The 12,011-nt window shown below is 51.4% G+C and overlaps 1 protein-coding gene across 1 annotated transcript in view; it reads left to right on the plus strand.

Moving 5' to 3' along the window:
• The window catches only part of CASTOR2 (cytosolic arginine sensor for mTORC1 subunit 2), a 68,223-nt gene that overhangs the window by 16,028 nt on the left and 40,184 nt on the right, over positions 1–12,011 (plus strand). The window lies entirely within an intron of this gene.

The raw sequence follows: 12,011 nt of genomic DNA on the forward strand, positions 1-12,011 counted from the left end.
TCCCAGACTGCCCCCCACTTCTGTGTCCCTTCCCTGGTGCATAGCACCACATCCAGCCCCTCTCCCACCCAGCCCACCCAGGTCTTGCCCACTTGACCCCCAGTCTTTCTCCAGTCGCCCCTCCTCTGCACGCTGATTGCCATATCTTGTCTTCTTTTGCTTTTACTTCTTTTTTTTTTTTTTTTTTTGAGACAGAGTCTTGCTCTGTCACCCAGGCTGCTAGAGTGCAATGGCGCAATCTCGGCTCACTGCAACCTCCGCCTTCTGTGTTCAAGTGATTCTTCTGCCTCAGCCTCCCAAGTAGCTGAGACTACAGGTGTGCACCACCATGCCTGGCTTATTTTTATATTTTCAGTAGAGACAGGGTTTCACCATGTTGGCCAGGCTGGTCTCGAACTCCTGACCTCAGGTGATCCACCCGCCTTGGCCTCCCAAAGTGCTGGGATTACAGGTGTGAGCCCGCATGCCCAGCCTGTCTGCTTCTGTTCTAGCCCTCTCACTCCTGACCCCGTAACCCTGAGGCGTCAGGACGAGGGTCTCATCTCCAGGCAGGCCCTCCTTAGCAGGGCAGCTTCAATTCGTGTAGGGATCAAATCCATCCTGTTGGGGCTTTACCATGTTCCCCAGGCTGGTCTCGAACTCCTGGGCTCAGACAATTCTCCTACCTTGGCCTCCTAAAGTGCTGGGATTACAAGTGTGAGCTGCCACGCTAGGCCTATTTTTTTATTTTTTATTATATATTTTTTTAATGTGGGAGAGTTCAAATGTGAAATTAAGGCCTGGTGCGGTGGTTCACGCCTATAATCCCAGCACTTTGGGAGGTGGAGGCAAGAGGATCGCTTGAGGCCAGGAATTCAAGACCATATGGGGCAACATAGCCAGACCCCGTCTCTACAAGAAATTTTAAAAATTAGCCAGACGTGGTAGTGCGCACCTGTAGTCCCAGCTACTCTGGAAGCCGAGAGACAGGAGGATCACTTCAGCCCAGGAGTTGGAGGCTGCAGTGAGCTAATTGCACTCCAGCCTGGGGGACAAAGTGAGACCCAGTCTTAAGGAAAAAAAAAAGGTGGGAGGGAGTGCAACCCACCACCCTTCTTCTTTGGGGTTAGAATTTTGGGCCTGCACTAGAATCTGGAACGCTGATAGGGGATGGGGACAGGTGGAGGTGTCAGGGGTGCCCTCAGACTCAACCCTCCTTCATTGCCTTAGAGGTGAGGCTGGGGAAGGACCCTGGGGTAAGGGGATTGCCCGTGCCCACTCCCCTGCATGCAGGAGCTGGATCTCTGATTCACTCCTCCGATTTCCTGATGGGAACCTGCTCCTGCATTTGGCCCCTGGGCCTCCAGGTAACCTTCCCCAGCCACCCAGGGCTTGACCCCAGGCAAGTGCAGCTCTAAGGGCAGACCCCACGGTGAGCTTTCTGGATGACTCCTTTGCACACACCCAGGCTGGACTCCCTCCACCCCCTCCCAGCTGAGCAATGATTTTGGGCTGTTTGGTCCACTACAGTAGCACAGTCAGGAATGAGGGAGTGTATGGGCTGGGCACGGTGGCTCACGCCTGTAATCCCAGCATTTTCGGAGGCTGAGGCAGGCGGATCACAAGGTCAAGAGTTCGAGACCAGCCTGGCCAATATGGTGAAACCCCATCTCTACTAAAAAATACAAAAATTAGCCAGGTGTGGTGGTACACACTTGTAGTCCCATCTACTCGGGAAGCTGAAGCAGGAGAATCACTTGAACCCAGGAAGCGGAGGTTGCAGTGAGCTGAGATTGTGCCACTGCATTCCAGCCTGGGCAACAGAGTGAGACTCTGTCTCCAAAAAAAAAAAAAAAAATGAGGGGGTGACGCCTTGGAGAACAACCTGCAGGCCTGGTGTCACCTGCAGATGACAAGGCCACCATATCCATTCCTTGAGCCAGGCCTCTGAGGGGCCCTGGTGGGTAGGGTGCTGGAGGAAGAACTCAAGCTTGCAGGCAGTAAAACACATTTCTTTCTTTCTTTCTTTTTTTTTTTTTTTTTTTTTTTTTTGGTGTGGGGGACAAGAGTCTCACCCTGTTGCCCAGGCTGGAGTACAGTGGCGCAATCTCAGCTCACTGCAAACTCTGACTCCTGGATTCAAGCGATTCTCCTGCCTCAGCCTCCCAAGTAGCTGGGATTACAGGCGGGCGCCACCACACTTGGCTAATTTTTATATTTTTAGTAGAAACAGGGTTTCACCATGTTGGCCAGGCTGGTCTCGAACTCCTGAGCTCGGGTGATCCACCCACCTCAGTCTCCCAAAGTGCTAGGATTACAGGTGTGAGCCACTACACCTGGCCACATTTCTTCCTTTCTTTCTTTTTTTTAATCCATGCTTTTCTTCACACTCTTCAGACTTTGTTCTAGTCCACGATTTCCCTCCTGGAGCTTCTCTCTGACCACACACACCCCAGCCCCTCAGTCCAAATTAGCCTGGTGTAACTGGCTTTATTTGTCAGTTTCTGCAGAACAGTGAAGAAGGTGATAGCATCCACATTATAGGGCTGTTCACGGGAGGCTTAAGTGAGATCTTACAGAGAAAGTGCTTAGCAGGTGCCCCAGGTCCAGAGTCTGGGGTTGGCAGTGAGTTGTGTGTGTCTCCTGCCCTGACCCCTTCTGCAAACTTGGTGTCTGAGTGCTTGAGCACAGCCTCAAGTGCTTGAGTGAGGCACACTTGACCAGCTTATGTGATTCCCCATGGCACCATGGTGTGGGGAATATCCTCCAACAAGGCACCTAATCAAGCACTCTCTCTCCACTCCACTGTTCCTACCACATATCCCTGGGCAGGTCACCCTGCCTTTCTTTTTTTCTTTTGAAGACAGGGTCTCGCTTGCTTACCCAGGCCGGAGTACAGTGGCAAAATCATAGCTCGCTGCAACCTCGACCTCCTGGGCTCAAGGGATCCTCCTGCCTCAGCCTCCTAAATAACGGACTACAGGTATGTGCCACCATGCCTGGCTAATTTTTAAAATTTTGTAGCTGGGCGTGGTGACTCATGCCTGTAATCCCAGCAGTTTGGGAGGCCGAGGCGGGCGGATCACAAGGTCAGGAGTTGGAGACCAGCCTGGCCAACATGGTGAAACTCCATCTGTACTAAAAATACAAAAATTAGCTGGGCATGGTGGCTCTCACGCCTATAGTCCCAGCTACTCGGGAGGCTGAAGCAGGAGAATTGCTTGAACCTGGGAGACGGAGGTTGCAGTGAGCCGAGATCGTGCCACTGCAGTCCAGTCTGGGCAACAAGAGCAAGACTCTGTCTCAAAAGAAAAAATAGTAAAATATTTTGTAAAGACAGTGTTTGGCTTTGTTGCCCAGGCTGGTCTCAAACTCCTGGCCTCAAACGATCCTCCTGCCTTGGCCTCCATAAGTGCTGCATTATGCGATTACAGACGTGAGCCACCTTACCCAGCCTTTGTGAGCCGTTAGCTCTTATCTGTGTCTGGGGGCATTCTCAAGATCAAGGAATATAACACCAGGGTCAGACTCAGACTTTGCATACAGTAGGCTGTTAATACTTGGGTTTTCTGCTCGGTTTCTAGGGCATTGAGACTGATAGAAGCAGCTGACCCCGCTAAGGGAGGCAGGCACGTATTGTCACCAAGATACCCTGGAGATCAGGGGAGGTTATTTGGGGCTGGGGATCTCCGAGGAGGGGCAGGGAAGTTAGCACCATCATTGGGCTGGAAATGGGAAGCATTTGGCTTGATGGAAGTGGTGAGGCTGGGGTGTGGGACCCTGGCCATATGACCTCCATGGGGTGATCTCAGTAGAAATTGGGACCTGCCAACCATGGTGGCCTGGGAGAGTTGAAATGCTGGGTGATACAGAACAACAGGCGAGCTGCTGTCTCCCCACCTTTGGGAGAGCACTCTGATGGTGGATCCCTGGAGGAAGGGCCACAGGAGCCCACACCCCCCTTCCTGCTCCTCTCACTGCTGTTGATGAAGATGACAGTGAGGCTGCCCCTGACTCAGGTTCCTATGGGCCAGGCCCACCGCCATACCCTTTGGATGCATTATCAACTCAGGTGGGCATATGACCTCCCTTATGTCACAGATAAGGAAACTGAGGCCCCAGAGGGTGAGGAACCTGCCCAAAGCCATCTGTATAACTTAGTTGAAGAAGCTAGCTTTGGACTCAGAAGTCTGATTTAAGAGCCACTCGGGCACAGTGACTCACACCTGTAATCCCAGCACTTTGGGAGGCCGAGGCAGGTGGATCACCTGAGGTCAGGGGTTCAAGACCAGCCTGGCCAATGGGGTTAGTAGAAAACCCATCTCTACTAAAAGTACAAAAATTAGCTGGGTGTGATGGTGCACAACACACCTGTAATCCCAGCTACTCAGGAGGCTGAGGCATAAGAATCGTTTGAACACGAGTGGAGATTGCAGTGAGCCCAGATTGAACCACAGCACTCCATCTTGGGCGACAGAGTATGGTCTGAAAAAAAAAAAGAACCACTCTAGACTGCGCCACTCCTCTCTATGCAGGGTGGGCCGGTGAGGCTCTGAAAGATGGGAGGTCTAGCCCCTTCTCAGGGCAGGTCTGGTTCTGGTCCTTGGGGCTCCCACAGAAGCAAAAGTTGAGCACCTTTCAAGAATCACTGTCAGGGGGTTGGGTGCAGTGGCTCACACCTGTAATCTCAGCACTTTGGGAGGCTGAGGTGATGGAATTGCTTGAGCTTAGAAGCTCCAGACAAGCCTGGGCAACCTGGCGAGACCCCCATCTCTACAAAAAAAAAAATACAAGAAGTAGCTGGGCATGGTGGTTCCTGCCTGTAGTCCCAACTATTCTGGAGGATCGCTTGAGCCTGGGAGGTTGAGGCTGCAGTAAGCCAGGATCATGCCACTGCACTCCAGCCTCGGGGACAGAGATTGAGAAAGAGCTTGTCTCAAAAAAAACAAACAAACAAAAAAGAATCATTGTCAGGAAATCTCAGTTCCACCCTGATCCTCTCATCCCAGCTCTGCCCTTGCTAACTGTGATGGTAAGCATGTTCAATTACCCCCCAGGCCTCAGTGTCCCGTCTGCAGAGGGGCATGGCAGAGCCTTCCTTAGGGTGGCCTGAGGGTTAGATGGCATCATGGACAGACCAAGCCCAGCACCACATCTACCACAGGTGGTTGCTCCAGATGGATACCTGGATAGCTCTTTTTTCCTTAAATCATTTTAGCCAAGTTCAGCTTTTCATTGACTCCTTCAGCATATGCTTACCGAGACACCGATGCCACCTTTATTTATTTATGTATTTATTTATTTATTTATTTATTTATTTGGATTTTTTTTTTTGAAACAGAGTCTCTGTCGCCCAGGCTGGAGGGCAGTGGCGTGATCTTGGCTCACTGCAACCTTCATTTCCCCAGTTCGAACAATTCTCCTGCCTCAGCCTCCTGAGTAGCTGTGACTACAGGCATGCACCAGCACACCTAGCTGATCTTTTTGTATTTTTAGTAGAGATGGGGTTTCGCCATGTTGGCCAGGCTGGTCTCGAACTCCTGACCTCAGGTGGTCTGCCTGCCTTGGCCTCCCAAAGTGCTGGGATTACAGGCGTGAGCCACTGCATCTAGCCAGCTCTTTTCTTAAATCATTTTAGCCAGTTTCAGCTTTCCATTGACTCCTTCAGTGATGCTCACTGAGACACGGATGCCACCTTTATTTATTTGGATTTTTTTGAGACAGAGTCTTACTCTGTCGCCCAGCCTGGAGGGCAGTGACGTGCAGCCTCCACCTTCCTGGTTCAAGTGACTATACTGCCTTAGCCTCCCAAGTAACTGCAACTACAGGCGTGCACCACCACACCCAGCTAATTTTTTTGTATTTTTAGTAGAGATGGGTTTTCGCCATGTTGGCCAGGCTGGTCTTGAACTCCTGACCTCAAGTGATCAGCCCTTTTTGGCCTTCCAAAGTGCTGGGATGACAGGCGTGAGCCACCACACCCAGCTGGATACCGTCTTTAAAACATGCTTGCAGAATGCCGGGCGCGGTGGCTCACGCTTGTAATCCCAGCACTTTGGGAGGCCGAGACGGGCGGATCACAAGGTCAGGAGATCGAGACCACAGTGAAACCCTGTCTCTACTAAAAATAGAAAAAAATTAGCCGGGCGCGGTGGCGGGCGCCTGTAGTCCCAGCTACTTAGGAGGCTGAGGCAGGAGAATGGCGTGAACCCGGGAGGCGGAGCTTGCAGTGAGCCGAGATCACGCCACTGCACTCCAGCCTGGGCGACAGAGCGAGACTCCGTCTCAAAAAAAAAAAAAACATGCTTGCAGGGGAAGATCACGAGGTCGGGAGTTCAAGACCAGCCTGGCCAAGAAGGTGAAACTCTGTCTCTACTAAAAATACAAAAAAAGAATTAACCAGGTGTGGTGGTGGGTGCCTGTAATCCCAGCTACTCAGGAAGCTGAGGCGGAGAATTGTTTGAACCTGGGAGGTGGAGATTACAGTGAGCCGAGATCGCGCCACTGCACTTCAGCCTGGGCGACAGAGTGAGACTCCGTCTCAAAAAAAAAAAAAAAAAAAAAAACACGGCTGCAGGTCTCAGTGTTACAGAAGGTTCCCATATCCAGAGCCCCAGGGGCCATGCGCTGAGTTCAGATACTGCCTGTGGTGCTTCTGATCACCTTCCCCTATGCCCCCTTCCAAAAATGCGGGTCTGGGAGAAGTGGTGATTTTCGGACAGCACAGCTCCTACCTGTACTGCAGGCCCTGCCTTGCACACCACATGTGTTCCTAGAATAGCCCATGAAAAACAAATGGTTTGACATTTGACAGGTGCAGTGGCTCACGCCTGTCATCCCAGCACTTTGGGAGGCGAAGGAGGGAGGATCACTTGAGGTCGGGAGTTGGAGACCAGCCTAGACAATGTAATAACATCCCCATCTCGATAAAAATTTTTAAATTTTTAAAAATTAGCCAGGTATGGTGGCACACGCCTGTAGTCCCAGCTACTCTGGAGGGCAAGGTGGGAGAATCTCTTGAGCCCAAGAGTTTGAGGCCGGCAGTGCACTCCAGCGTGGGCAACAGAGTGAGACCTTGACTTTAAATCCAAAAAAGTTCAACCATTAGGATCTTCCCCTGTGTTTATGTCACCAAGGAGTGTGTGTTCTGTAAAGCTAGCACTGGCCGGGTGCTGTGACTCACGCCTGTAATCCCAGCACTCTGGGAAGCCGAGGCAAGCAGATCACGTCAGGTCAGGAGTTCAAGACCAACCTGGTCAATGTGGTGAAACCCCCATCTCCACTAAAAATACAGAAATTAGCTGGCCGTGGTGGCGGGCACCTGTAATCCCAGCTACTTGGGAAGCTGAGGCAGGAGAATCACTTGAACCTGGAAGGCGGAGGTTACAGTGAGCCGAGATCACGCCACTGCATTCCAGCCTGGGCAAAAGAGGGAGACTGTAAAAAAAAAAAAAAAAAAAAAAAAAAAATCCAGGACCCCTAAATCCTCCCATAGAAGAAGGAAGGTTCTCAAGTCCTCAGACACACACATCTGTTGGGAGGGCAGATTCCCCTGCAGTCTGGGCCTTTCTCCCGCAGAGGGCAGGGACAGGTGGCCAGAGGGAGAGCAATTCAGGCAATTTGTGTGATCCAGGAAGGCCATGCCTCTGGTTCTTCACCCCCACGGGGAGTCAGGCCCCTCTCACAGTGGCTGGGGAAGACGGAGATGGAGCAGTGAGAATATTCTTTCTCTCTGGTTTTCTTTTTTTCTTTTAATTTATTTTTTCGAGACAGAGTCTTGCTCTGTCACCTAGGCTGGAGTGCAGTGGCGTGAGGTCGGCTCCCTGCAACCTCCACCTCCCAGGTTCAAGCACTTTTCCCACCTCAGCCTCCTGAGTAGCTGGGATTACAGGCACGCACCACCACAGCTGGCCAATTTTTGAATTTTTAGTAGAGATGGGTTTTGCCATGTGGGCCAGGCTGGTCTTGATCTCTTGACCTCAAGTGATCCACCCACTTTGGCCTCCCAAAGTGCTGGGGTTACAGGCGTGAGTCACTGCGCCTGGACTTTTTTTTTTTTTTTTAATAATATTTTAGAAAAATTGATGTTAAGCTGTTCTCACTGTTGGCCTCTGGCCTTCATTGCTCATTGTTCATCTGCTGTCCAGAGATGGCTGATGGTCACTGGCCAGTTCTTTTTTTTTCTTTTTTGAGATGGAGTTTCATTCTGTCACCCAGGCTGGAGTTCAGTGGTGCCATCTCAGATCGCTGCGACCTCTGCCTCCCGGGTTCAAGAGATTGTCCTGCCTCAGCCTCCCAAGTAGCTGGGATTACAGGTGCCCACCACCACTCCCGGCTTATTTTTGTATTTTTAGTAGAGACGGAGTTTTACCATATTGGTCAGGCTGGTCTCGAACTCCTGACCCCACCTTGAAGGCAGCCCTGGAGCCCTAAGTCATCCTACAGGAACTTATCTCCACCTCGTTGGTGCTCTGGGCACTGACCTCACCATTGGTCACACACTGCCACTCATTACCATCCAGGAAGTCAGATGCCCTTAAAACCCAAGGCACTGAGCACCTTTGGGGGTCCAGGAAAGGAAAACAGCCTATCTCTAGGCCAGGCTTGTTTTCTTTGGCCCACCCAGTGTGTTTTCAAAAAATTCCACCAGCATTTAAACATTGAGAAAGAGCATACAAATCTGGCCTTCCATCTTTTCTTGAAAAACTGGGAGACCCTTCAACCCAGGGCCCGTATGGCAACAGTTTATCGGAGTGAAGTGGCAGCTGTCCCCCCTGCCCCCACCTTTCAGCAGGGAGGGGGCCCCAGGTGACCTCAGTTCCTTCCACTCCCGGGTGTCCCCTGACACGGAAGCCAGGTCGTGGGTGCGTTTGTCGTGGTACTCATACCGCCCTGTTCCTTGGGTACAGAAAAGATGCCTCTACTGTTCCTTCCCAAAAGTGCAAGGAAGAGAAACAGACTCAGAGGGGCCCCCAGTTTCTTCGTGAACGTGGAGAATGTTCCCAGGTGTTTACTAGGCAAATTGTGTCTCAGCCCTGCATCTCTTCACCTGAGTATCTTCAGCTGCCTGCCCTTTGCAGGCCTGTGAGCTGCAACCCCTGCTCTAGACGCTTCTTTTGGTTTGTTTGTTTTGAGACGGAGTCTCAGAGCAGAGTCTTGCTCTGTCACCCAGGCTGTAGTGCAGTTGTGCCTCGGCTCACAGCAACCTTCGCCTCCCAGGTTCAAGCAATTAACCTGCCTCCACCTCCCCAGTGGCTGAGATCATAGGCGCCCCCCACCACTCCCGGCTAATTTTTTGTATTTTCAGTAGAGAGACGGGGTTTTGCCATGTTGGCCAGGCTTGTCTCAAATTCCTGACCTCAAGCGATCCTCCCGCCTCAGTCTCCCAATGTGATGGGATTACAGGCATGAGCCACCGCTCCCAGCCCCTGCTGTAGACGTTTCCAAGTTCTTCCTTGATCGAGGTCCTCTCCCTCCTCCTCCTCCACCACCAGAACCCGCTGCAAAAACACAAGCATATCTATGTCCTGACCCCGATCCCTCGCAGAGCTCTAGCAGGCACTGCTGACTTCAGTGGCAGTGCTGGCTGGGACGGCTCCTCTTGACACTCCTGGCCATCCTTCCAGGCTCTTAGCTGGAAGGGCACAGAGGCTGTGGTCTGCTTTGGTGTCAGCCCAGACTCGGCCAGGCCCAGGGGCTTTGGTTTCTGGGTCCTGCATCCCCTGGGGTCTCTTCTCTGGGCCACAGTGGATGGAACCTGCAGTGGTTCATTTTAGGCGGCCGCTTGCCTGGATGGAGGGATGTGCAGATAACGGGTAAGGCGTTATTTCTGGGTATATCCAAGGGGGTTTCCAGAAAGTTTGCCATTGGAATCAGCGTGGACAGGTACCATCCAGTCAGCTGAGGGCCTCGGCAGAACAAAAAGACAGAGAAAGCTGAATTTTCTCTCTCTCTCTCCTGGAGCTGGGACACCCTCCTCCTTCTGCCCTTGGAAATCAGGACTCGGGGCTCCAGGCTTTGAACTCTGCACCAGCAGCACCCCGGGTTCTCAGGCCTCTGGCATGGGATTGAGAGTTACACCATTGACTTCCCTGGTTCTGAGACCTTCAGACTTTGACTGAGCCACAATACCAGCTTCCCTGGGTCTCCAGCTACAGATGCCCTCCCGGGGGACGTCTCAGCCTCAATAATTGCACGAGCCAATTCCCCTAATAAATTCATTCTTATGGATCTCTATCTATTTCCTAGTGGTTCTGTCTTTCTGGAGAACTCTGACCAGAACAGATCCTGAGCCTGGCTCCCCTGCTTGAGAGAAGACGGAGCCCAGACAGGAAGCACGGGAGGGGTGTTTAGAGATTGAACAGGGCGGTCTTCCCTGAGCTGTAGAAACGATTCTTTTCCAAGCAGCCAAAGTGAGCTGCTTAAAACAGATCACATCTAGGCCAGGAGCAGTGGCTCACACCTGTAATCCTAGTGCTTTGGGAGGCCGAGATGGGTGGATCACTTGAGGCCAGGAGTTCGAGACCAGCCTGGTCAACATGGTGAAACCCTGTTTCTACTAAAAAGACAAAAAATAAGCCAGGCGTGGTGGCGCGTGCCTGTAATCCCAGCTACCCGGGAGGCTGAGGCAGGAGAATCACTTGAACCCGGGAAGGGGAGGCTTCAGTGAGCTGAGATCGCGCCACTGCACTCCAGCCTGGGCGACAGAATGAGACCCTGTCTCAAAAAAAAAACCAGGTCACATCTACTGTCACCTACCCTCAAACATTTCAGACCCTTTTATCTTGTTTTTGTTTTTGCTTTTTGTCTTTTTGAGACAGGGTCTTGCTCTACCCAGGCTGGAGTGCAGTGGCACAATCATGGCCCACTGCAGCCCCCAACTCCAGGGTTCACAGCCTCCCAAGTAGGTGGAGCCACAGGTGCACACCACTACACCCAGCTATTTTTTTTTTTTTTTTTTGTAGAGATGGGGGTCTCACTATGTTTCCCAGGCTGATGTAGAACTCCTGGACTCAAGCGATCCTCCCGCCTCAGCCTTGCACTGTTGGGATTACAGGCGGGAGCCACCTCACCAGGCTCCTTTTTTTTAATGGACCTCAGGCGTGCAGAATTTGATGACTCATAATTTTTGGTTCGTGACATACTTATGGATCCTGCTTTTACTTTATGTTTGTTTATCGTTTGAATAACAGTGCCCCCCACAGCAACCATGACATTGATGGTAACTGCTGTCTACCTACATTTATCTTTCCCTTGATTTTTGCAAAAGCTTTTGTCCCATTTATATGTATGGAAAGGATACCTGGCAGCCTGTGATATTCTGAGGTGTGCTTTTTTTTTTCTTTCCACATTGCATTTCAAAATGCAGAAGACAGTCTGTGTTTCTATTGCTGTAGGGTATTAGGTCATTCAGCCCTACCGCCGGGGGAAATTTCTTTTTTTTTTTTTTTTTGAGACAGGGTCTTGCTTTGTCCAGGCTGGAGTGCAGTAGTGCAGTCATAGCTCACTGCAGCCTGGACCTCCTGGGCTCAAGCAATCCTCCTGCCTCAGCCTCCCAAATAGCTGGGACTACAGGAGCATGCCACGATGCCTGGCTAATTTTTGTTTTGTTTTTGAGATGGAGTCTCGCTCTGTTACCCAGGCTGGAGTGCAGTGGCACGATCATAGCTCACCACAGCCTCTGCCACCCAGGCTCGAGTAGTCCTCCCAACTCAGCCACCTGAGTAGCTGAGACTAACCACCAAGCCCACCTAATTTTAATTTTTTTTTTTCTGTAGAGATGGGATCTCACTATGTTGCTCAGGCTGGCCTTAAACTCCCAGCTTCAAGCAGTCGTCCCACCCCAGCCTCCCAAAATGTTGGATATGGGCATGAACCACTGCACCCAGCCTGGATTAATCTCAAAAATAATATACTGAGCAAAATAAACCAGGCAGAAAATAGTACACAATGTGTATGTTTCCATGGATTTGAAGCACAACACAGACACAATGAATCCATGGCACTAGAGACTAGAGCAGTGGCTGCCTCCG

This window comes from Theropithecus gelada, chromosome 3, assembly GCF_003255815.1.
Source record: "Theropithecus gelada isolate Dixy chromosome 3, Tgel_1.0, whole genome shotgun sequence".
Classification (NCBI taxonomy): domain Eukaryota; kingdom Metazoa; phylum Chordata; class Mammalia; order Primates; family Cercopithecidae; genus Theropithecus; species Theropithecus gelada.